The 27,983-nt window shown below is 36.5% G+C and overlaps 1 pseudogene; it reads left to right on the top strand.

Moving 5' to 3' along the window:
- LOC116855290 overlaps window positions 1-25,480 on the top strand; it is a 75,983-nt pseudogene extending 50,503 nt beyond the window's left edge.
- The last annotated feature ends 2,503 nt before the right edge of the window (window positions 25,481-27,983 follow it).

Genomic DNA, 27,983 nt, shown 5'->3' with positions numbered 1-27,983 from the left:
TCATGATGTCAAGGTCCTGGGATCAAGCCCCATATCGAGCTCTCTGCTCAGCAGGGAGCCTGCCTCCCCCTCTCTCTCTGCCTGCTTCTCTGCCTACTTGTGATCTCTGTCTGTCAAATAAATAAATAAAATCTTAAAAAAAAAGAGAACGCTTAGATTTGGTTTTTGTTAAGATGTAACTAACTCAAGATATTATATCTGAATACTCTCCTACCTTCAATTACTACGTTTCATATACAGATTTCATAGCTCAAATGAGTTATGCAGAATTTATTAGCCCTTTAGAAGATAACAGACAAACTTTCTCACTATTCAATTATCAACTACGTTGGCAGTAATTTCCTTGAAAAACTGTCCCACAACAGGACCCTTAGCATTATGATTCTCCTCAAAGCAATTATTTTATAATTTAAAAGCAACAGTATACATGGGAATTTAAAAATTAAGTACATCATTATTATCTTAGGGCTCAAAATCCTAGTAATGTTTAGAACTTAGCAGCAATATATGTTTTCATTTACCATGAAAATTATACCATTGAAAATAGTATCTAGTGTACCCTGATATCCCAGGAGAAAGTAGTAGGAATTGTGGTTTGTTCTTTAGAGTGTTAATGGAATAAAAACAGGACTGAAGTTTCTGCTACTTATAGATTGTATGATTTCAAGTAACATATTTAGACTTTTGAAGCATTTTCATCCATACAGTGAGGACAGTAGTATCTTCCCTTTCTTACTCAGAGGACTTTTGCAAGAAGATAAAAAAGCTAATGTACATAGCATGTTTGTGAAATCCAGAGTGATGTACTTAATTAATATTGCATCGTTCTTTTTGAAGAAAGACCTGAAGAAAAGTTCTAGAGAATCTATTATGGTAACAATTATCTTCCAGTCATTATTGTTAATGAAAGCTAGATTTGGCAGGTATCACAAAAGTTACATCTTAAATGCATCTTCCCACTAATGGGTCAGTTGGTGTTTATTTATTTTATTTTATCTTATACCAGAAAAAAATTGCAGGTTGTTTAATTTTGTGATAAAAATGTGGTGAGCAAAACACGAGCAAAAAACAAAACAAAACAAGTGTAAGAAAAAAGAGAGCTAGGAAAATGCATAAATAGTATATGATTAGAGCATAAATATAATGGGTAGGCTCAGCAGTACACTGGAGCTAGTTCATACCAGTTTATTTTATTTTTTTTAAAGATTTAATTTATTTATTTGACAGACAGAGATCACAAGTAGGCAGAGAAGCAGGCAGAGAGAGAGAGGAGGAAGCAGGCTCCCTGCTGAGCAGAGAACCTGATGCAGGGCTTGACTCCAGGATCCTGGGATCATGACCTGAACGGAAGGCAGAGGCTTTAACCCACTGAGCCACCCAGGCACCCCAGTTCATACCAGTTTAAAAGCCAGCTGAGCACATATTTTCTCAGTTCCACCATTGTAACATCACATTGGTAGCTTGAAATCAGCTTTAGTGGAAGAATTTACACCTCAGAAATTGGTAAATACCACAAAGCAGAACTTTTCTGTTTTCCCCAGAGAGCTAGTTGTGAAACATTTAGCAGCACCAAGAATGGGCTAATATTTGGCTGTAAGCTTGAGAGTCCAGAAGAAAAGGGAAATGTCTGTTATACAGTTTAAACTCAATAGAATAATTTAATTTGTAAGGAGAATTTGTGACTCTTCTTGTTACTAAGCATAGGTACTTCTTGTTTAGGGTTCTCACAAAGAAAATACCACATGAGGACATGGAAAATTCTCTTCAATTCCTGGGCTCCACTAAATTCAGCAAAAACAACTGTGCTAGAAGTAGGAGGACTTTAATATCATGCTTTAAATTGACATTTTACCAAAGTTATACAGGAAACTAGGCAAGATTTTTCTTACGAAAGAGCACAATTTATTATTTTTTTAAATCACACTGTTATCCAAAACAATTCAAACTGAAAATTAATAGCCATGAAAAATTAAATAATCTTGATTAGAGAGGGATTACCAGAGAAGAGAAGAAAATAGAAAGTACCACTCCTATGACAAACACTATCTCTCATAGCTTGGGCATGTTTCCTAACTCAGTAGTTAATCCTTGGTTATTAATTTGATGGGTATAATTTCTGGTGAGTCTCTACTTCTATCTTCTGTTACTGTCAGAAAATTTCAAAGTAGTTTATAACTTGTTCCATATATATTTACACTGACATATTTTTAAGCACAAATTTCATTCTTACTAAAAATAGTAATCTGTGTTTAAAAATCTTCATTTTAATTATATGTATATATACATGCATGCACCTTTTCAGATTTATCTGACCCTTTAGGTCAAAATTTTATGTCCTTTTCATTAAGCCAATTTTTGTGTAGAGAGAGAAGGAAAAAGAAATTCCATGATATTGATAGATCTCCACCCTATCTTATAAGTTGATTTATTTTAGCCAAACAAATTTGGTCTATTTTTCTTCTCTTTTCTGTTTTGAATACAAGTGTTATTTGTTCAGACAAGGGTGTCAGCATCATTGGAATTTCAGAAAAGGAAAAACACTTGTCAACACTTTTACTTTCCTTCATTCTCACTCTTTTATGCATTACAAATGCACCCATCAGAACACAAACACATAGACACCTATCTTCTGTGCCACTCACATGCAACACTCAATTTCCAACTTCATCTTTTACTCTGCTAACTGTTAAACTGCAATACATTCACACTCTTGATGAAAGAACACTGCTTAAAATATTGGACAATCATCAACTCTACCTCTTTTACATTATAAGGAGTAATGGACAAAAGAGATCTTTCAGGAATTTGGCAAGTACATTACTAAATATAGGATATAATATATATTTTAATAGAATTATTGGTTGTGGAAATCAATATATATTCACTATAAGAAATGTTTAAAATAAAGAAATGTACCCCCAAAAAAACATAAAATAAAATTATACAACAAAGAGATACTCATTGCCAATGCTTTAAGACCAGACATTAAAATATCTCTATACATATAAATGTGTTCAATTTTATAAAATATGATTATAAAATGAATGTCATTTTCTAAAAGTTCTTTAGTTGACAATATAGGTGTTTCTTTGTATTATGGATTTTAAAAATTTGGTTTTTTGGCTGTTATTGATGATGGAATCTCAAAGCTTATTGCTTCATATATAAGAAAAAGATTCTTATATGTTTTAATTAAGTACTAATATAATAATCTGCAATTAGGAGATTCCAAATCTCTTTATCATTTAAAACATTGCTGGATTGTCTGCTCTGTGGTAGGAACAACATTGAGTCAGAGAAGAGCTTGTCCTATATGGTTCATATCCCATAAAAAAGGTACATTAGTAACTAATAAATCACATAGAACAGAGTGCTACCAAGTCTTTCCTTTATATGGAGCCATTCAACAACTGTTGATGGAGTTTACAATAGTGTCAGGGATAGATCTAAGTGCCTGATAGATCCTGCCTTCAAAGAGCCTACAAAAGAATACTGAGATAGATGTAAAAACAGAAATTCTAAAATAATGTGAGAGAAAAATTGAATCAAGACTCTTTTGGGGAGAATTGAGAGAAGTTAATGGTTGCTCAGGTGGACAAGTGTTTTCAAAATTCAGTATGAAGTCCCAGCTTTAGAAACTCACTGGATGAATTAATAGTACAGATAGAAATTGAATGGGTCTGATGAGAAAACTTTTAAAGACTTCAGTTTTAGACTATGTAAGTTTAAGATGCTTATTGGGGTGGGGGGAATTTGCCTATGGATCTAAAACTTTATTAAGAGGGTGGATAATGGTTTTTACCACAGTTTTTAAAAAAAATACAATAGAAGAAAAATGCTTGTAAGAGTTCAAGGAAGAAATATCCAGCGGATATTTAAAAATATAATTCTAGGGACGCCTGGTTGGCTCAGTTGGTTGGATGACAGCCTTCGGCTCAGGTCATGATCCTGGAGTCCTGGGATCGAATCCTGCATCGGGCTTCCAGCTCCATGGGGAGTCTGCTTCTCTCTCTGACCTTCTCCTTGCTCGTGCTCTCTCTCACTGTCTCTCTCTCTCTCTCTCAAATAAATAAATAAAATCTTTAAAAATATATATATAGTTCTAGATTTTAAGGAGTTCAGATCTGAAACTAAAAAATGAGCTTATCTGGAACCTCTTGATGAGGAGGAAGTGTCTGCAGATGTGACAGAAGACCTAAGCAGGAATCAGATCATGATTTGGCTAGCTTTTTTCAAAGGGAAGATGAGATAAACATAAACAAGTACTAGAGAAATCATTCTGACTTCTACCTGGAAAACAAATGGGTCAGAAGACAGAAGGTGGGAAATGTTAATCTGGGTAAAAAAGTATTATGGCTAGTGGAGTAGAACAGTGGAAATGAAAAGAGATGGACTAACTGAAAATGTAGTAACAGTTTTCAAAGAATAGTCATGGACTTCCCCAAGTTCATGCCTTCAATCAGTTACAAAATTAGCCTGCAGTGCAATTTTGTTCTAAATAGAAATCTGGTATTCCTCTCAGTATATTGCCTATATGCCAAGCTGGGAATATTTATCAACTAAATTCACTTATTCTTGCAGCAATTGCTGCTATCACCAGTTATGTAGCTTATCTCTGAGGGTACTGAGAAAGCATAAAATCAGATGGGCCAGAGGCTTTATTTTAGGCCAAACCTAAACCAGGAATCTGAGGTGCTCATTTAGGATGTTTAAATTGAAGGCATTTAAAAATACCACAAAGTTACTGTAATGTCTTTTATGTTCAAGTAAACAAAGCTGTATAGAGTACCCTGTTTCTTTCTGTAGGTACATTCCAATACCACAAGAGAGACAAGACATGATCAAGGAATCACATAAGCTCAGCATATTTTTGGTAAAGGATACATAAGTCTTGTGGCTGATAGACTTTATCACCACAAAGCATGAGGCCAACAAAATATTAAGCAAGTTTCCAGTATCATATTTCAGGATTTCCTGGAAATTGTTTAATGAGGAGAAAGTGTTATAAAATTGATTTCCATTGTCAGATGTGTGAAGAGGCAAAAATGGGATCTCTCAGTTTATTTTGACATTTATGTACTTGGCTTGGTTCTAGTAAAAATATAATTATGGCCTTTCTAGATGCCTTTCAAAATTGTTATTTTGGCTCACCTCATCCTTATACCTACCGCCTTTCTGAATCCTTGGTCTTCTGGGTGTCCTTACAGTGCCTTCTCTCATATAGCAATCCACTCTTGCTATTTATCTCTACTTTCATATTTAGTTTCCTCAGCATATTCAACTGCATTTTATACTTTTAAAAGGGAAGTGACTATTGTAATTCCTTGAGGACTTTGCATGAGCATAGGACAACTTTATTTTCTGAAGCAAACACTGAAATAAATCACCTACTAAATAATTTATTTTATTTTTTATTAAATTTAATTAGCTAACATATAGTACATCATTAGTTTCAGATGTAGTGTTCAATAAATCATCGGTTGCACATACCACCCATTGCTCATCACATTGTGTACCCTCCTTAATGCCCATCACCCAATTACTCCATCCTGCCACCCACCTTCCCTCCAGCAACCCTCAGTTTGTTTCTAATAGTTAAGAGTCTCTCATGGTTTTTCTCCCTCTCTGATTTCATCCATTCCATTTTTCCTCCCTTCCCCTATGATCCTCTGTGCTATTTCTTACACTCTACATGTGGGTGAAACCATATAACAATTTTCTTTCTCCAATTGACTTATTTTGCTCAACATAATACCCTCCAGTCCCATCCACATCACTGTAAATGGTATTCATTCTTTCTGATGGTTGAGTAATTTATGTATTTTTCTCACATCATTATTCATTCATCTGTTGATAGACATCTGGGCTTTTTCTATACTTTGGCTATTGTGGACATTGCTGCTATGAACATTGGAATACATGTGCCCCTTCAGATCAATAAATTTTTATCTTTGGGGTAAATACCTAGTAGTGCAATGCTGGGTAATAGGATAGTTCTATTTTTAACTTCCTGAGAAACCTCCATACTGTTTTCCAGAGTGGTTGCACTAGCTTACATTCCCAGCAACATTATAAGAGGGTTCCCCATTTTCCTCATCCTCACCAGCATTTGATGTTTCCTGATTTGTTAATTTTAGCCATTCTGACTGGTGTGAGATGGTATCTCACTGATTTGTATTTTCCTGATGCCAAGGGATGTGGAGCATTTTTTCATACATTTGTTGGTCATTTGTATGTATTCTTTGGAGAAATGTCTATTCATGTCTTTTGACCATTTCTTGACTGGATTTTTTGTTTTTTAGGTGTTGAGTTTGATAAGTTCCTTATAGATTTTGGATACCAGTGCTTTATCTGATACATCATTTTCAAATATTTTCCATTCCAAAGATTGGCTTTTAGTTTTGTCAATTGTTTCCTTTGCTGTGGAGAAGTTTTTATCTTGACAAAGTCTTTATTGTTCATTTTTTATTTTGTTTTCCTTTCCTTTGGAGACAAGTCTAGCAAGATGTTGCTGTTGCCAAGGTCAAAGAGGTTGCTGTCTATCTTCTCCTCTCAGATTTTGATGGATTCCTATCTCACATTTAGATCTTTTATCCATTTTGACTTTATCTTTGTGTATGGTATAAGAGAATGGTCCAGTCTCATTTTTCTGCATTTGGCTGTCCATTTTTCCCAACACCATTTGTTGAAGAGACTGCCCTTTTACCACTGGATATTCTTTCCTGCTTTGTCAAAGATTAATTGATCATAGATTGAGGGTCCATTTCTGGGCGATCTATTCTGTTCCATTGATCTATGTGTTGGTTTTTGTGCCAGTAGCATACTGTCTTAGTGAGTACAGCGTTGTAATAGAGCTTGAAGTCAGGCATTGTAATTATATCAGCATTGGCTTTCTTTATCAACATTCCTCTGGCTATTTGGGGTCTCTTCTGATTCCATACAAATTTTAAGAATATTTATTCCAGGTCTGAGAAAAATGTTGATGGTATTTTGATAAAGATTGCATTGAATGTGTAGATTGCTGTAGGTAGCATAGACATTTTAAAAATATTTATTCTTCCAAGCCATGAGCATGGAATGTTTTTCCATATCTTTGTGTCTTCATCAATTTCTTTCCTGAGTGTTCTACAGTATTCTGAATGCAGATTCTTTACCTCTTTTTTTAGCTTTATTCCTAAGTATCTTATGGTTTTTGGTGCAATTGTGAAAGGGATCAACTCCTTAATCTTTTTCTTCTGTCTCATTGTTAGCATATAGAAATGCCACTGATTTCTGAGCATTGATTTTATATCCCGCCATGTTGCTGAGTTCCTTTTTGAGCTTTAGCAATTTTTCATTAGAGCCTTTTGGATTTTCCACATGAAGTATCATGTCATCAGTGAAGAGTGAGAGTTTGACTTCTTTGCCAATTTGAATGCCTTTCATTTCTTTTTGTTATCTAATTGCTGAGGCTAGGATTTCTACTACTATGGTGAACAACAATGATGAGAGTGGGCATCCCTGTCATGTTCCAGACCTTAAGAGAAAAGCTCTTAGTTTTTCTCCATTGAGAATGATATTTGCTGTGGACTTTCTGTAGATGGCTTTTATGATACTGAAGTATGTTCCCTCTACCCCTACACTGTGGAAAGTTCTAATCAAGAAAGGATGCTATATTTCGTTAAATGCTTTTACTGCATCAATTGAAAGGATCATATGCTTCTTGTCCTTTCTTTTATTATTAATGTGATGTATCACATTGATTTGCAAATATTGAACCAAGCTTGCATCCCAAAAATAAATCCCACTTGGTCGTAATAGTCCTTTTAATGTACTGTTGGATGCTATTGGCCAGTATCTTGGTGAAAATTTTTGCATCCATGTTCATCAGGGATATTGGTCTGTAATTTTCCTTTCTGATGGGGTTTTGTCTAGCTTGACGATCAAGGTAATGCTGGCCTCAACAAATGAGTTTGGAAGTTTTCCTTCCATTTCTATGTTTTGAAATAGCTTCAGTAGAATAGATATGATTTCTTCTTTGAATGCTTGGTAGAATTCCTCTGGGAATCCATCTGGCCCTGAACTCTTATTTTTTGGGAAGTTTTGGTTACTGCCTCAATTTCCTTGCCAGTTATGGATCTGTTCAGGTTTTTTATTTCTTCCTGTTTCAGTATTTGTAGTTTGTATGTCTCTAGGAATGCATCCATTTCTTCCAGATTGCCTAATTTTTTGGTATATAATTGCCTATAATATGTTATTATAATTACCTGTATTTCTTCAGTATTGGTTGACATCTTTCATTCGTGATTTTATTAATTTGGGTCCTTTGCCTTTTCTTTTTGATAAGTCTGCCTAAGGGTTTTTCAATTTTATTAATTCTTTCAAAGAACCAATTCTAGTTTTACTGATATGTCCTACTGTTCTTTTGGTTCCTATTTCATTGTCTCCTCTAATCTTTATTATTTCTCATGTCCTGCTTGGTTTAGGCTTTATTTATTGTTTTTGGTTTGTTTGTTTGTTTGTTTGTTTTTGTTTTTCTTCCCCTCCAGCTCCATTAAGAATAAGGTTAGCTTATATATTTGAGGCTTTTCTAGTTTGTTGAGAAAGGCTTGTATTGCTATGTACTTTCCTCTTAGGATGCCCTTTTGCTGCATCCCAAATGTTTTGAACTATTGTGTTTTCATTTTCATTTGTTTCCATAATTTTTTTTTAATTCTTCAATTTCCTGTTTGACCTATTCATTCTTCAGTTAAGATGCTCCTTAACCTCCAAGTGTTTGAGTTCCTTCTAAATTTCCTCTTGTGATTCAGTTCAAGTTTCAAAGCATTGTGGTCTGAAAATATGCAGGGGATAATGCCAATCTTTTGGTACTGATTGCAATTTGATTTGTGATACAGTATGTGGTCTATTCTGGAGAAAGTTTCATGTGCACTCAAGAAGAATGAGTATTCTGTTGTTTTAGGAAGGAATGTTCAGTATATATCTGTGAAGCTCATTTAATCCAGTGTGTCATTCAAAGAAAGCCCTTCTTTCTTTGTTGATCTTCTGCTTAAATGATCTCTCCATTGCTGTGAGTTGAGTGTTAAAGTCGTTCACTATTATTCTATTATTATCAATACGTTTCTTTAATCTTATTATTAATTGGTGTATATAATTGACTGCTCCCAAGTTAGGAGCATAAATATTTATAATTGTTGGATCTTCTTGTTTTATAGAACCTTTAAGTATGATATAGTGTCCCTCTTCATCCCTTACTACAGTCTTTGGTTTAAAATCTTATTTGTCTGATAATAAGGATTGCTACCTCAGCTTTCTTTTGATGTCCATTACTAGGACAGATGGTTTTCTATCCCCTCACTTTCAGTCTGGAGGTGTCTTTGGTTCTAAAAGGAGTCTCTTGCAGACAGCATATCGATGGTTCTTGCTTTTTTATCCAATCTGTTACCCTGTGTCTATTGATTGGAGAATTTAGCCTACTTACATTCAGAGCAACTATTGAGAGATATTAATTTACTGTCATTGTTTTACCTGTAAAATCACGGTTTCTATGTATTGTCTCTTTTCCTTTCTGATCTGTTACTTTTTGGTTCTCTCTTTGCTTATAAGACTCCCTTTAATATCTCTTGCAGGGTTGGCTTAGTGATAATAAATTCTTTTAGTTTTTGTTTGTCCTGGAAGCTCTTTATCTCTCCTTCCACTCTGAATGAAAGCTTTGCTGAATAAAGTATTCTTGGCTGAATGTTTTTCTCATTTACTACCCTGAGTATATCATGCCAAGTCTTTATAGATATGTCTTCTGCCAGTCTAATGTTCCTACCCTTGTTGGTTAAGGACATTTTGTCTCAAGCTGCTTTTGGAATTTTCTCTTTATCTCTGAAATTTACAAGCTTCACAATTATACGTTGGGGTCTTGATCCATTTTTATTGATTTTGAGGGGGGTTCTCTGTGCTTCCTGGATTTGGATGTCTAGATTCCCCAGATTAGGGAAGTTCTCAGCTATAAGTTGCTCAAATATACTTTTGCCCCCTCTTTCCTCTTCCTCTGGGACCCTAATAATTCTAATATTGTTTCCATTTATGATATCACTTATTTTTTTAGTCCTCCTCTTATGATCCAGTAATTGTTTATCTCTCTTATGCTCATTTTCTTTGTTCTCCAAAATTTTACCTTCTATATAACTTATTCTTTCTTCTGCCTCATTTAGCCTAGCAATAAGAACCTCCATTGTTGATTGCATCTCAGCTATACCCTTTCTGATTTCAACCTGATTAGATCTTAGTTCTTTTATTTCTTCAGAAAGGGATTTTCTAGTACCTTTTATGCTTTTTTTTTTCAAGCTCAGATAGTATCTTTATAATTGTTGTTCTGAATTCTAGCTCAGATATTTTACTAATACTGATATTTATTATGTTTCTGACAGTGAGTACTATCTCTTGTTCTTTTTTCTGGAAATTCTTCCTTCTGGTCATTTTGTCCAGGAAAGAATAGATGAATGAGAGGACAAAAAAGAATAAAATAAATTAACCACAACCCCAGAGAAATATACACTAGACAAATGAGAAGAGATCAGAAACCAAAAAAAAAAAAAAAAAGGAGGGGGAAGAGAGAATACAATTAAACAGGTAGAACAGGGTAATACTCTTGGCCCTGGATGTATTTTGGTCTCTTTATTAGAAGGCCCTTGATCCCAAAATTGTAAAGAAAGTAAAATTTATATGTACACAAAAATAAAAATGAACACAGTAAAAGAAGCCAAAAATGAAGAATATATCTATAAAATGTAAATGTAAAAATTAAAATTAAAAAAAGGCTTAAAATGGGTTGATAAAATAAGAAGCTAGTTGAAAAGAAAAAAAATGAAAAAGAAAATTTTAAATTGAAAGACAAAAAAGTCATGAGAAAAAAAACCTCTAATTCTATATACTCTTTTCCCCTAGTGCTGCAGTTTTTCAGTTCTATGTGACCCATAAACTTGTTATTAGCTTGATGTTCTTGCTGGTCTTCTGGGGAAGAGATCTGCTACACTGATTCTCAGGTGTCTTTGTCTGGGTGGAGTGCTCTACCCCCTCCATGGGGCCAGGCTCAGTGTAAGCTGCTTTGGGTTGCTCTATGTAGCTTTTGTTCACTGAAGGATTTCTTTGATGTTTTAGAGGATTTGAAAAGAAAAGAAAGAAAAAATTAAAATGGCAGCCCCCTGATCTCCAGTCCTGGAAATGAAAGATTGAGGCCCCCACTCTTCAGTGAATCCTCAGGGAAAAGCAGTCAATCATTTTTTTAAAGATTTTATTTTTTTATTTGACAGACAGAAATCACAAGAAGGGAGCTGCAGGGGGGGGCAGGCTCCCTGCTGAGCAGAGAGCCCGATGTAGGGCTCGATCCCAGGACCCTGGGATCATGACCTGAGCCAAAGGCAGAGGTTTTAACCCACTGAGCCAACTAGGCACCCCCAATCATTTTTTTTAAAGATTTTATTTATTTATTTGACAGAGAGAGAGACAGAGAGATCACAAGTAGGCAGAGAGATAGGCAGAGAGAGAGGGGGAAGCAGGCTCCCTACTGAGCAGAGAGCCCAATGCAAGGTTCAATCCCAGGACCCTGGGATCATGACCTGAGCTGAAGGCAGAGGCTTAAAAATGACTAAGCCACCCAGGGACCCCAGCAGTCAATCACTTTTGTGTTCACTAAACCCTACAGATTCCTATAGTGCACACTGCACAGATCCTCCCTGGGGAAGCATGAGGATTACTGAGTTTCTGCTTTTTGCAGCAAACCAGCTCAGAAAATGGTCCTTGGATAGTACTGTAGTTCATTGATGATGGCAACTGAGCTGATTGTAGCCAGTTTCCCTGCTCCAGTGGTTGGGAACTCTGCCAAGTCAGCCTCTCCCATTCTTTCCATGACCCTGGGGATCCTGAGACTACACTGTACTACCTAGGGTTCTGCCCCACTTCACGACCTGAGGACCCTTCAGGGAGGGTCATTCCTTACAGAAGCAGACTTCGAAAAGTTCTGATTTTGCACTCTGGTGTATATACTTTCTGGTAGCTGTCTTCTGGAGGTTCCTTCCCACCTGCTGTATATCTTCCAATATATCCCCTTAGATTCACTCACTTCTCTGCACCTCCTACCTTGCAAAAAGTGATTGCATATTTATAGAGTTGCATCATTATCTCCTTAGATCTCAGGCTAAATTCACAGGTGTTCAGAATGATTTGACATATATCTAGCTGAATTCTAGGGACCAGATGAAATGAGGTCCCCTACCCCTGCCATCTTCCCTCCTACCTCTAAACGACTCATTTTAAAAACTGACTCTTGGGAGGAGTCAAGATGGCGGAGAAGTAGCAGGCTGAGACTATTTCAGGTAGCGGGAGATCAGCTAGATAGCTTATTTAAAGATTGCAAACACCTACAAATCCAACCGGAGATTGAAGAGAAGAAGAACAACAATTCTAGATACAGAAAATCAACCACTTTCTGAAAGGTAGGACTGGCAGAGAAGTGAATCCAAAGAGACGGGAAGATAGACCATGGGGGGAGGGGCCGGCTCCCGGCAAGCGGCAGAGCAACGGAGCACAAAATCAGGACTTTTAAAAGTCTGTTCCACTGAAGGACATCGCTCCAGAAGCTTAACCGGGGTGAAGCCCATGCGGGGTCAGCGTGGCCTCAGGTCCCGCAGGGTCACAGAAGGATCGAGGGTGTCTGAGTGTCACAGAGCTTATAGGGATTAGAACGGGGAAGCCGGCTACAGAGACAGAGACGAGGAGTGAGCTCATAGCTCGGTGTTACCTTGAACCGCTCACAGGCTCAGTCAGCTCAGAGCGCGGCCGGAGGCCAGGGTGACAGGAGTAATTGGGCGCTGTTCTCTGAGGGCGCACTGAGGAGTGGGGCCACGGGCTCTCGGCTCCTCCGGGCCGGAGACTGGGAGGCCGCCATCTTCATTCCCGTCCTCCAGAACTCTACGGAAAGCGCTCAGGGAACAAAAGCTCCCAAAAGCAAACCCGAGTGGATTACTCAGCCTGGCCCCTGGTAAGGGCAGTGCAACTCCGCCTGGGGCAAAGACACTTGAGAAACACTACAAAGGGCCCCTCCAACAGAAAATCAACAAGAAACCCAGCCAGGACCAAGTTCACCTACCAAGGAGTGCAGGTTCAGTATCAAGGAGAGCAGCGGAATTCCAGAGGAGGAGAAAGCAAAGCTCGGAACTCATGGCTTTCTCCCCATGATTCTTTAGCCTTGCAGTTAATTTAACTTTTTTTTTCCTTTTCAATTTTTTTTCTCTTCTTCTGCTAATTTTTTTTGACTTTTACCCTTTTCTTTTTTAAAGTTTTTTAACTAGTTTATCTAATATATATATATATATTTTTCCTTTTTAAATTTTTTCTTTATTGGTTTTCTTTTTGTAATTGTTTCTTATTTCTTTTTTTTTCTTTCTGAACCTCTTTTTATCCTCTTTCTCCCCCTCATGATTTTGATCTCTTCTGATTTGGCTAAACCATATTTTCCTGGGGTTGTTGCCACCCTTTTAGTATTTTACTTGCTCCTTCATATACTCTTATCTGGACAAAATGACAAGGCAGAAAAATTCACCACAAAACAAACAAACAAACAAACAAACAACAAGAGGCAGTACCAAAGGCTAGGGACGTAATCAATACAGACATTGATAATATGTCAGATCTAGAGTTCAGAATGACGATTCTCAAGCTTCTAGCCAGGCTCGAAAAAGGCATGGAAGATATTAGAGAAACCCTCTCGGGAGATATAAAAGCCCTTTAAAGAGAAATAAAAGAACTAAAATCTAACCAAGTTGAAATCAAAAAAGCTATTAGTGAGGTGCAATAAAAAATGGAGGCTCTCACTGCTAGGATAAATGAGGCAGAAGAAAGAATTAGCGATATAGAAGACCAAATGACAGAGAATAAAGAAGCTGAGCAAAAGAGGGACAAACAGCTACTGGACCACGAGGGCAGAATTTGAGAGATAAGTGACACCATAAGACGAAACAACATTAGAATAATTGGGATTCTAGAAGAAGAAGAAAGAGAGAGGGGAGCAGAAGGTATATTGGAGAGAATGCCCCAATATGGCAAAGGGAACAAGCATCAAAATCCAGGAGGTTCAGAGAACCCCCCTCAAAATCAATAAGAATAGGTCCACACCCCGTCACCTAATAGTCAAATTTACAAGTCTTAGTGACAAAGAGAAAATCATGAAAGCAGCCCAGGAAAAGAAGTCTGTAACATACAATGGTAAAAATATTAGATTGGCAGCAGACTTATCCACAGAGACCTGGCAGGCCAGAAAGAGCTGGCATGATATATTCAGAGCAGTAAACGAGAAAAACATGCAGCCAAGAATACTATATCCAGCTAGGCTATCATTGAAAATAGAAGGAGAGATTAAAAGCTTCCAGGACAAACAAAAACTGAAAGAATTTGCAAACACCAAACCAGCTCTACAGGAAATATTGAAAGGGGTCCTCTAAGCAAAGAGAGACCCTAAAAGTAGTAGATCAGAAAGGAAAAGAGACAATATACAATAACAGTCACCTTACAGGCAATACAATGGCACTAAATTCATATCTCTCAATAGTTACCCTGAATGTTAATGGGATAAATGCCCCAATCAAAAGACACAGGGTATCAGAATGGATAAAAAAACAAAACCCATCTATATATTGCCTACAAGAAACTCATTTTAAACCCGAAGACACCTCCAGATTTAAAGTGAGGGGGTGGAAAACAATTTACCATGCTAATGGACATCAGAAGAAAGCAGGAGCGGCAATCCTTATATCAGATCAATTAGATTTTAAGCCAAAGACTATAATAAGAGATGAGGAAGGACACTATATCATACTCAAAGGATCTGTCCAACAAGAAGATCTAAGAATTTTAAATGTCTATGCCCCTAACGTGGGAGCAGCCAACTATATAAACCAATTAATAACAAAATCAAAGAAACACATCAACAATCATACAATAATAGTAGGGGACTTTAACACTCCCCACACTGAAATGGACAGATCATCCAAGCAAAAGATCAACAAGGAAATAAAGGCCTTAAATGACACACTGGACCAGATGGACATCACAGATATATTCAGAACATTTCATCCCAAAGCAGCAGAATACACATTCTTCTCTAGTGCCCATGGAACATTCTCCAGAATAGATCACATCCTCGGTCCTAAATCAGGTCTCAACCGGTATCAAAAGATTGGGATCATTCCCTGCATATTTTCAGACCACAATGCTCTGAAGCTAGAACTCAATCACAAGAGGAAATTTGGAAAGAACCCAAATACATGGAGACTAAACAGCATCCTTCTAGAGAATGAATGGGTCAACCAGGAAATTAAAGAAGAATTGAAAAAATTCATGGAAACAAGTGATAATGAAAACACAACGGTTCAAAATCTGTGGGACACAGCAAAGGCAGTCCTGAGAGGAAAATATATAGCGGTACAAGCCTTTCTCAAGAAACAAGAAAGGTCTCAGGTACACAACCTAACCCTACACCTAAAGGAGCTGGAGAAAGAACAAGAAAGAAACCCTAAACCCAGCAGGAGAAGAGAAATCATAAAGATCAGAGCAGAAATCAATGAAATAGAAACCAAAAAAAACAACAGAACACATCAACGAAACTAGGAGCTGGTTCTTTGAAATAATTAATAAGATCGATACACCCCTGGCCAGACTTCTCAAAAAGAAAAGAGAAAGGACCCAAATAAATAAAATCATGAATGAAAGAGGAGAGATCACAACGAACACCAAAGAAATACAGACAATTATAAGAACATACTATGAGCAACTCTACGCCAACAAATTTGACAATCTGGAAGAAATGGATGCATTCCTAGAGACATATAAACTACCACAACTGAACCAGGAAGAAACAGAAAGCCTGAACAGACCCATAACCAGTAAGGAGATTGAAACAGTCATCAAAAATCTCCAAACAAACAAAAGCCCAGGGCCAGACGGCTTCCCGGGGGAATTCTACCAAACATTTAAAGAAGAACTAATTCCTATTCTCCTGAAACTGTTCCAAAAAAGAGAAATGGAAGGAAAACTTCCAAACTCATTTTATGAGGCCAGCATCACCTTGATCCCAAAACCAGACAAGGATCCCATCAAAAAAGAGAACTACAGACCAATATCCTTGATCAACACTGATGCAAAAATTCTCACCAAAATACTAGCCAATAGGATTCAACAGTACATTAAAAGGATTATTCACCACGACCAAGTGGGATTTACTCCAGGGCTGCAAGGTTGGTTCAACATCTGCAAATTAATCAATGTGATACAACACATTCATAAAAGAAAGAACAAGAACCATATGATACTCTCAATAGAATCTGAAAAAGCATTTGACAAATTACAGCAACCCTTCCTGATCAAAACTCTCCAAAGTGTAGGGATAGAGGGCACATACCTCAATATTATCAAAGCCATCTATGAAAAACCCACCGCAAATATCATTCTCAATGGAGAAAAACTGAAAGCTTTTCCGCTAAGGTCAGGAACATGGCAGGGATGTCCATTATCACCACTGCTATTCAACATAGTACTAGAAGTCCTAGCCTCAGCAATCAGACAACAAAAGGAAATTAAAGGCATCCAAATCGGCAAAGAAGAAGTCAAACTATCACTCTTCGCAGATGATATGATACTATATGTGGAAAACCCAAAAGACTCCACTCCAAAACTGCTAGAACTCGTACAGGAATTCAGTAAAGTGTCAGGATATAAAATCAATGCACAGAAATCAGTTGCATTTCTCTACACCAGCAACAAGACAGAAGAAAGAGAAATTAAGGAGTCAATCCCATTTACAATTGCACCCAAAACAATAAGATACCTAGGAATAAACCTAACCAAAAAGGCAAAGAGTCTATACACAGAAAACTATAAATTACTTATGAAAGAAATTGGGGAAGACACAAAGAAATGGAAAAATGTTCCATGCTCCTGGATTGGAAGAATAAATATGTGAAAATGTCTATGCTACCTAAAGCAATCTACACATTTAATGCAATTCCTATCAAAGTACTATCCATTTTTTTCAAAGAAATGGAACAAATAATCCTAAAATTTATATGGAACCAGAAAAGACCTCGAATAGCCAAAGGAATATTGAAAAAGAAAGCCAAAGTTGGTGGCATCACAATCCCGGACTTCAAGCTCTATTATAAAGCTGTCATCATCAAGACAGCATGGTACTTGCACAAAAACAGACACATCGGTCAGTGGAACAGAATAGAGAGCCCAGAAATAGACCCTCAACTCTATGGTCAACTAATCTTCAACAAAGCAAGAAAGAATGTCCAATGGAAAAAAGACAGCCCCTTCAATAAATGGTGTTGGGAAAATTGGACAGCCATATGCAGAAAAATGAAATTGGATCATTTCCTTACACCACACACGAAAATAGACTCAAAATGGATGAAGGACCTCAATGTGAGAAAGGAATCCATCAAAATCCTTGAGGAGAACACAGGCAGCAACTTCTTCTACCTCAGCTGCAGCAACATCTTCCTAGGAATATCGCCAAAGGCAAGGGAAGCAAGGGCAAAAATGAACTATTGGGATTTCATCAAGATCAAAAGCTTTTGCACAGCAAAAGAAACAGTTAACAAAACCAAAAGTCAACTGACAGAATTGAGAAGATATTTGCAAACGACATATCAGATAAAGGGCTAGTGTCCAAAATCTATAAAGAACTTAGCAAACTCAACACCCAAAGAACAAATAACCCAATCAAGAAATGGGCAGAAGACATGAACAGACATTTCTGCAAAGAAGACATCCAGATGGCCAACAGACACATGAAAAAGTGCTCCATATCACTCGGCATCAGGGAAATACAAATCAAAACCACAATGAGATATCACCTCACACCAGTCAGAATGGCTAAAATTAACAAGTCAGGAAATGGCAGATGCTGGCGAGGATGCGGAGAAAGGGGAACCCTCCTACACTGTTGGTGGGAATGCAAGCTGGTGCAACCACGCTGGAAACAGCATGGAGGTTCCTCAAAATGTTGAAAATAGAACTACCCTATGACCCCACAATCACACTACTGGGTATATACCCTAAAGATACAAATGTAGTGATCTGAAGGGGCATGTGTACCCGAATGTTTATAGCAGCAATGTCTACAATAGCCAAACTATGGAAAAAACCTAGATGTCCATCAACAGATGAATGGATAAAGAAGATGTGGTATATATACACAATGGAATACTATGCAGCCATCAAAAGACATGAAATCTTGCCATTTGCGACGATGTGGATGGAACTAGATGGTATCATGCTAAACGAAATAAGTCAATTGGAGAAAGACAACTATCATATGATCTCCCTGATATGAGGAAGTGGAGATGCAACATGGGGGGTTAAGGGGGTAGGAGAAGAATAAATGAAACAAGATGGGATTGGGAGAGAGACAAACCATAAGTGACTCTTAATCTCACAAAACAAACTGAAGCTGGCTGGGGGGAGGGGGTTTGGGAGAGGGGGGTGGGGTTATGGACATTGGGGAGGGTATGTGCTATGGTGAGTGCTGTGAAGTGTGTAAACCTGGTGTTTCACAGACCTGTACCCCTGGGGATAAAAATATATTATATGTTTATAAAAAATAAAATAAAATAAAAAACTGACTTTTTAAACACAGAGCCCTCCTTATAAATTAAAATGTGTAATTACCACAATACTGTAGTTGTTATACTGCTAAGTTGCAAAGTTTGGACATAATTAATAGCTATTTTGTTAGTTAACATTTTTTATACAGCAGACTTAACTAATTCAAATAGGTGAATGATTAATAGTAGGATTTCAGACTGTGTAGAAGGGGTTCTTCTCACAAAATAGTATGCTTTTGTACCTGTATTCTATAGGCATATAAGGTTATCCCTGATTTAAATACATAGACACACACCAGTCTTACAGGCCTTTTAAGAATGTGGCACAGTATACATGTATGAATGAGTTGGGGGTGTATAAGTATTACCCACTAAATGAGTAGCTCTTTACTAGATGTTAGGAGAAAACTATAGTTTTGTAAATACAAGACCCCGTTCTCAAGAAGGCAAGGTAGACAAACTTCTAGTTACACAGACACACCTAAATACAAGCAATTATTAATGTAGGGATGTCTGGAGATTGTGACCATTATTGAGTTTGATGATAGATACAAGAAGTGCCTAGTTTAGAATCTAATTACTGATGTGTCAAGAAATTAATAATATAACAACATGTCTAGTGCACATTTGGAAATAGAAAGAAAGATTGCATGTTATCAAGAAGTTACTTAGTGTTAATTATTTGGTGGGGGGAGAGAGAAAGAGGTCTTGTCTGAAATGTTAAATGCATATTTTTCTTTAAAATTAACTTTTCTAATACATATGTATATATGTATATTCACTTAGGGCAGAGATGAATGTATCTGTATGTTCTAAAAGAAGAAGGAAATAGATCAGAGACACTGGTTACAAACAGTTTCATCAACCCATCAGTAGGAGATCTAGTGTTATGTATGTTACTGTTTCAAAATACCTTATTTCATATATTCTTTGATTCATTAGCCTTGAACTCATGGCCAATAGCTGTATAACTCAAGTCTGAATGAGGCTTATCTAACCAACATATTTTCTCCCTAAGAGACATCATAGGCTTCATGTTTCTAGAAACACTAGATAGTGTTTCAACACCATGCTCAAGGGCCATTTTAAGCAGTGAAATCACCACCCAAAACACACATTCACACACACACACACACACACATGCAAAAAAAAAAATGTGACATCCAATAGACCAGGAAAAGAACCCTTGCTATGAATGTGAGAATTAAAACAAGAAGGCAGAGCATACTCTTGGTCTTCAGCAGGAAAATGCATATTGGACAACTCAAACTTTCCCCTATCCTATGTATGGTTGCAAATGGTGCAAAAACACTGTTAATACCAATTTTGGGATTACAAATATAATATACAAATATATTAGCAAGTATGTGAATTTCAAAATAGAATTTGTAAATAAAGAAGCTTAACTATTAAGAAGAAAAAAAAAACAATGGATAGACATTGGACATCATACAGCACAGGAGGAAAAGAAACAAGTGAACAAGCTTACTTCCTAAAGGTAGTTTTCAGGCTGAAAGGCAGAGAGGGAGAACCCAAATAGAGATGGGATGTTTGGATGAGTTGCAGAGAGAGACACAGTTCAGTGAAACTGGGGCAGCTAGAAATTTTGAGACAGAATACTAGAAAATAAGGAGGGCACATATTGCATGGAGCACTGGGTGTGGTGCATAAACAATGAATTTTGGATCACTGAAAAAAATTAAATTAAATTAAAAAAAAACAAAACAGAATTGAAAATATCAGTGTGTATTATACATAGCAAGGATTAAAACAATTTTGAGAAAAAAAATAGGTACATACATGCACATGCACATAAATATACACATATAGAATTCCAGACATTGGCTGAGGAATCATCTGTGTCTGAGTATTGACTTAAGTCAATATCTGGAATCTCCATAAGCTTGGAAAGAATATCCAGAAAATAATCAACCGAACAATTCTCAGAGTAACACAAGGATGGGAACAATTTGTGTTTCTTCAGCCAAAGTAAAGAGACCTCATCATATGTGGGGCATTAGAAAAACTCCTCAAAAGGCTGTCATCGTTATAGTGGAGAAAGTTAGCCCAAGAGCTATGTACGTGCCACACTTAAGATAATAAGTAAACTTAACAGAATTGAAATGATATGCCAGTAACTGCATGCTAGTACAAAATTCAACATTTCTTAATGGAATGAAACAAACTCTGGCACTCAACATATAAATTTATAATATCTGGTAATCACTAGAAACTTACCAAAGAAGCAGGAATATACACATAATAGGAGAAAAAGTAATCAATAGTAACAGACACAAAAAGAAGAAACAGTGTAATTACAAGTTAATATATGAAAGCAACTCATGTGTCTATCCATAGATGAATAAAGAAAATGTGCTGGATATAGATACAAATATAGATATAGATATGCATATGCTGGAATATTACTCAGCCATAAAAAAGAATTGTCTTGCTATTTGCAAATGCATGGATGGACCTACAGTTATAATGCTAAATGAAATAAGACAGTTAGAAAAAGACAAATACCATGTAATTTCATTCATATGTGGAATTTAAGAAACAAAAACAAATTAAAAAAGGGAAAAAACAGACAAACAAAAAACAGACTCTTAAATACAGAAAACAAACCAGTAGGTGCCAGAGGGGGGTTAGTGTGAGGATGGGTGAATTAGATAAAGAAGATTAAGAATAATGTTGTCAAGATAAGCACAGACAAATGCATAGAATTGCTGAATCATCATATTGTACACCTGAAACTAATATAATACTGTATGTTAATTACACTTCAATAATAAAATAAATAAGTAGCTATTAGAATATTATAAGTATGCTTAAGAATATAAAGGAAAATATAAAGATAATGAAGAAGAATTTCTTAATGGAAGATTAAAAATGATTCAAATGGAAATTTCAGAGATGAAAAAATTAAAATCTAATAGAATTCATAGAAACAGACAAATAATTGAGATTTCAATAATCCTCCCTCAGTAATTGATAGAACAAACAGACAAGCAGAAAAAATTTCTGTAGTGATAAAGCCTTGCAACTATTAAAAATTTAATTCATAGTTAAAAATATTCCCCAAAGAAAATTCCAAGCTTTGGTTGCTTCTCAAGTGAAGTCTATGAAATATTTAAGAAAAAGGTATATAGATCTATAGACATTCTTTCAGAAAATAGAACTGGAGCCAACATCTCCCAGTTTGTTTAATGAGGACAGCATTACTCTGGTAGGAGAACCAGAAAAAAAGACATAGTAAGAAAATGATAGACATAAATATAAAAATGCTCCACAAAGTATTAACAAATTAAATGTAGCAATATATAAAAGAGATAATATAGCATAACTAAAGTGGGAAATTATACCAGGAATGCAAAATTGGCTTAATATTCAAAAATAAAACACTGCAATTATTATAATAATAGATTTTTTAAAAATAACATGTGATTTTCTTATTACATACACCAAACATTTGAGAAAATTTACATATTAATCATAAAAATCCATGTCAAAATGTGATAAACTGATAAAGGACACAAACAGAAAATCTTCATTTAACATCTTACTTAACAGTGAAATACTGTTCCTTTTGCTTTGGACCCTAAAGACTGACAAGGTAAGAGTGTCCATTCCCATCTACTCCACTCATATTTGTGCTGGAGGACAGTGTAATAAGGCAATGAACACACATACACACACGCAAAAAAATATACAAAAGGGAGATACAAAACTTCTTTATATGCAGACAACATTATTGTCTAGAAAAGCATAAGGAATCTACAAACCAACTATTAGGGTGAGTTTAGCAAAGTCACAGGTAACAAAAAATTAATTTATTATCATATATCAGAAAAAAAATGAAGTTAAATAATACTATTTACAATGAATCAGAAAGTAAATGCTTAAATATAGATTAAACAAAATATATGTAAGACGTACACATAGACAACTTAAAACATTCCTGACAGGAATTAAAGAAGTCCTAATTAAATAGAGGGATATAACACATTAACAGAACAGAGCACTCAATTTTACTAAAATGTCAAATCTCTCCAAAATTGAAACTCCATAGTTTCAACACAATCACAATTAGGAAATATGACAAGCTGATTTAATATTTTTATGGAAATTCACTGAACTTAGAATAGGCAGAAGACAAAGAGAGAGAGACAGAGAATTTGGAAAACTTCCAGTACCTGCTATCAAATCTTACTAGAAATAACTTAGTCAGAGAAAGGCAAATACTATATGATTTCACTCATATGTGGAATTTAAGAAACGAAACAAAGGAGCAATGGGAATAGAGAGAGAGAGAGGCAAACCAAGAAACAGACTCTTAACTGTAAAGAACGAACTGATGGTTACCAGAATGTAGGGAGGAAGGGGATGTGTGAAATAAATGATGGGGACTAAGCAGGGCACTTGTCATGATGAGCACTGAATGATGTATGCAGTTGTTGAAACACTATATAGTACACCTGAAACTAGTATAACACTGTGTGTTAACTAACGAATTTAAACAAAAATTTAAAAAAACATTTATTAGAATGCTACAATTACCAAGATGGTGTGGTACTAATGTAAAGATAAACAGATTAATGGAGTAATAATATAAAGTCCAAAAATAGACCCACACTAATATAATTACCTGATTTTTGACACAGGCATTAAAGCACTTCAAACATGAAAGAAAAATTTTTCAATAAATAATGCTGAAACTAGGGTGTCTGGGTGGCTAAGTGGGTTAAAGCCTCTGCCTTCGGCTCAGGTCATGATCTCAGGGTCTTGGGATTGAGTTCCGCATCAGGCTCTCTGCTCAGCAGGGAGCCTGCTTCCCCCCTCTTTCTCTCTGCCTGCCTCTCTACCTACTTGTGATCTCTGTCTGTCAGATAAATAAATAAAATCTTTAAAAAAAATAATGCTGAAACTAAATATACATATAAAAAAAGGAAACAAAAAATCTTGAACATTACCTGATAACATAAGTGAAAATTAAATGCAGAATTATCATAAACCTATATGTAAGAGCTGAAGCTATATATAAAAAAGAGAATACCTTTGTGACCTTGGGGTTAGGCAAAGATTTCTAACAAGACAGAAAGAGCTTGAAGTATATAAGAAATATTCATAAAATGTAACTTCAATAGAACTAAAAACTTTTGTACTCCAAAAGACAATTATAAAAAATGAGAATGCCAGGCATGGACTTGGAGAAAATATTTTCAAAATACACAATAGATTATGGACTGTATCTAGAACACATAAAAAAACACTGTTAAAAAATTATGATGCTACTTGTTAAAACAGTAGGGAAGACTTCCTTCAGAACTATTTCAAATGGTGTTAGGACTATCACAACTGAGAGAGATTTGGCCCAAATGTAAATACATCAGAGACAGCTGGGGACTTAACAGACATCAAGCAGGTAGAGGGGTTGGTGGATAGAAAATCACTTATGAAGGGATATCTAGGGTAGGTTTATTCTCGCTAAACTGACTGTATCTTTAAGACCATCTGTACAAGATTCTTGCTGAAGACAACTCAAGGGCTTAAACATCAAAAATGGAGGATGAGAAATTTGATTAGATATCAAGGGTGATCAGATATCAAAGATAGAGGATTCTCTATTAACAAATTTAGCAACATTCTTGCCACAACTAGACAGTGAAGGCTGAAGACAAGGCCCAAGGATGAGGCTTAATCAAAAAGAGAGCCAGGAGTGCCATGGCAGAGAGGTGAGACAGAATGAAATGTCAGGGACAGGCCCAGAACCCCAAGGCTCTCCAAGCCTCCCCCCGACCTGTCCCTTCCATGCCACCCTGGCCAGTAGACACCCTAAACCAAGCTGGAGTTCCCTTCATCCACCTCCCACCCCTGTATCCCAGCCTCACAGAGCTGCTGAGCTGCCCTGAGCTCTCCCTGGGCCCAGTGCGGAGCTTGTATCAGTGCTTCTCAGGTCTCGGGACAGGTGAGCATCCTGATGAAGACCAGGGTCCTGATGTTGACAGCCTGGACAGGTGTAAGAGATTGTTGGCACCCTCTTCAGGGGTGGAGGGGACCACTTACAGGTCATTTCTGATTTTGACATGAACTTGAGCAGGTTTGCATGCAATGAATGGACTTGTAAGAAGTGATGGACTTCTTACAACATTCTAGAGAGCAGGAAGATCATCAGTGAGCAATACTGGAATGAGCTTAAGGGGCTCCTTCACCACTATTATCCAGCTGAGATTGACCCACACTGCACCATCATAGAGAAGTTACTTCATCTAAGGGATTGGTGGACCAAAGCACATGATTGCCCATGCCAGCAGATGATTGAGAAGTTTCAGATAGCCCAAGTGTTAGAGTGTCCAATGCAATGCTTAGGGAGGGATTCAAGACAAGACATTCCTCAATATCCTCTACCAACATAACTTTTCCTTTTCATCTTTTCCACATACCTTGGCGATATCCCAGAGGAGATTATCCAACAGATGAAAGTGTTCTACCCCATTATCCACACTGTGTCTAATTACACAGACTTTGAGAAAGACAGCTTCCTACAGAGATTCAAGAGCCAGCTCATGTGCACAGATAACCAACAAGAACAACTCTGTTTGTGAGAACTCTGGCTAAGTCCAGCAGCTTCAGGGCAAAACCACAGCCTCCTGCTGGGAGATTCCATAAGGGACCTCACTATGGCTGATGGGGTTCCCAGTGTGGAGAGAGTTTTCAAGATTGGTTTCTTAAATAACAAGGTGGAAGAGCAGCAGAAGCACACAGACTCTTATGACATTGTGCTGGAGAAGGACCATATGCTGGACATGCTGAACAGGCTGCTATAGCACATCCTGCATCATGGGTAATAGATAGAGATGGAGGGCTCCTGAGTATACAGGCTTGGGGCCAGGCACTGCAGGCCATGGAGAAAAGGGAGCCTCACCTAGAGGCTGCCCTGCTGGGAGTGCTGCTCCTCTCTGTGTATACAGAGAAGAGTCTAGGTAGGGGCAGCTGCTGAGCCATGTCCCTCCCTCCTATCCCAGCACCTTCTGTTGTGTTCTCCAGAGGCATGTGGGAGTCCCTGCCAGGTGGACGGGCCAATTAGATGAACACAAGACCTACAGGGTATTGGTATTCTAGGCACCAGTTGTCCAGGGATTCTTTTCTTCCCAAATTTTTACACATGGGAAGCTCTTCTTCAAACAGATCAAATGGGTAAAACAGATACAAAAATTTTTTTTAAAGGAAAAACAAAAACAAAACAAAACAAAACAAAAAATGAAAAGAGGGCCTGAAGAATCTATCTGAGGTTTAGTCAAAGAGAGTCTATGTCAACAATTACAACTCAACGTTAAGAAGACTTTATATTATTATATAGTATATATATACTTTATATTATTATAAAGTAAGATTTAAATGAAAATTTAACCAAAAAAAAAAAAAACCCGCAAATCCTTTTTAAACATAAAAAGATCCAACAGAACAATACATTATGGATCACTGAGAAAAATAAATTTCAATTAAATTTAAAAAAAGATCCAACAGTTTTATTCCTTAAAAATATCAAATTAAGGGACGCCTGGGTGGCTCAGTCAGTTAAGCCACTGCTTAACCATCAACAGGTCATGATCCCAGCGTGCTGGGATCGAATCCTGCATCAGGCTCCTTGTTTGGCAGGGAACCTGCTTCTCTCTCTGCCTCTGCCTGCTTGTGCACTTGTGCTTGCTTGCTTTCTCTCTCTCTCTGACAAATAAATAAATAAAAATCTTTTAAAAATTTTTTAAAAATATCAAATTAAAACTACAATAAGATACTAGCTCATATGGAGAGGGGTTTAAATTAATGTGCAGACTTAGATACAGAGCAATTGAAACTCTTGTACTTTGCTGCTAGAAGTGCAAAATGATTAACTACTTTGTAGAATATTTTGAAACTTTCTCAAAAATTTGATATGTATTTACTCTATGACACAGAAATCCCACAACTATATGTTCAGTAAGATAAATGAAACATAATATCCACACAACACATTATATAGGAATGTTTAAAAGAGCTTTATTAGCCAAACCCAAAATAATGCAAATGCTCAACTGGTGAATGGATAAATATATTGTGGTGTATCCATTTCATGGAATACTACACAACAATAAAAAGAAACATGATAATTCTCCATGGGGTTTCTATACTGCCAGAGGCAACTTTTTCCCAGACTGTCTTTTAAAGGATGTTTGTATGAAAAACAGCCTGGGAGAACAGAGATGGTATCAATATTATGGTGCTGTTTCCTGACTAATATAATGAAGATAATGTTTTCCTCCAGGGTTAAAACTAGGCAAGTTTTCTAGCCAATTTGCTGACAGATTCATAAGCTCACAGGTATTCTCCTGTGTTATAATCTTTAATTAATTTATTTATTCTTGGGCCTGGGTCTCTATAGATCTCTCTGAAATCTTCTCAACACAGAATTTTTAAATTAAGTATTCCTGGACAGGGGGAGTCTTTTTTCCCCTGTGAAGTATATATTTAAGTTGAATAAAGCATTTTGATTTTGTAACATTGCAAAGCCAAGTATGCTTGGTAGGTTGCTGAAAAATTGAAATTATTTTAAGATGAATTTGGTTAACAGAGTAACTTGGGTTTCCCTCCCAACCTTGGCATTTGCCTCATTCTTCACAAACCACTGCTCTTAAATTACATGCTGTCCATAATAGACACAGATATAATGGACAGTTGGTCACAGCAGACAAAAACAGATTTGCCCAAACAACTTATTACACTCAAGACATTCTTCTCTGTTTATAACAAACAGGAATTTTGGCTGTATTTGACTAGTTCTGAACTTTTCCATATATTGATATTGGTTTAAAAAAAAAGAATATTTTTAAGAATAGCTATAGCAATAATAATGCAATATAATTTGATTTCACACAGTACTCTTAGGATCTAAATTATAGTAATTCTACTTTAATTTGTGGGATACCAGAAAGTTATGTGCAACTTTCCAAATTAAACCAATAGACCAAATCCTGCCACATGATCTTGGCTTCTCTCAAGAGAGTACAAACTTTCCAGCACATGACTCTTATATGAAGTAGCACTTATAATGAGACATGTCAGATTCTAGCAATGGAGTACAATCAGAAGAAAATCTGTACTATGACTGGATACATCAGTTTGCATTCCTGTCTTTGAATTTTTATAGTTCACATAAAAAATGACAGTATGGTATCCCTGAAATGTGGATGAGTGGAGGATTGGGAAAGCCGAATGCTAGAGCTTGTCCACTCAATAGCTAGCTATCAGCTTTGTGTCAATCTTTGCATTTTTCTTGACCTTATTTATCTCATCTGTATAAGTAGAGGGTTAGAA

This window comes from Lontra canadensis, unplaced genomic scaffold, assembly GCF_010015895.1.
Source record: "Lontra canadensis isolate GAN:19392208 unplaced genomic scaffold, GSC_riverotter_1.0 scaffold100, whole genome shotgun sequence".
In the NCBI taxonomy this organism is placed as follows: Eukaryota; Metazoa; Chordata; class Mammalia; order Carnivora; family Mustelidae; genus Lontra; species Lontra canadensis.
The sequence above is the reverse complement of the archived record's forward strand: the minus strand, read 5'-3'. Positions and strand labels throughout refer to the sequence as shown.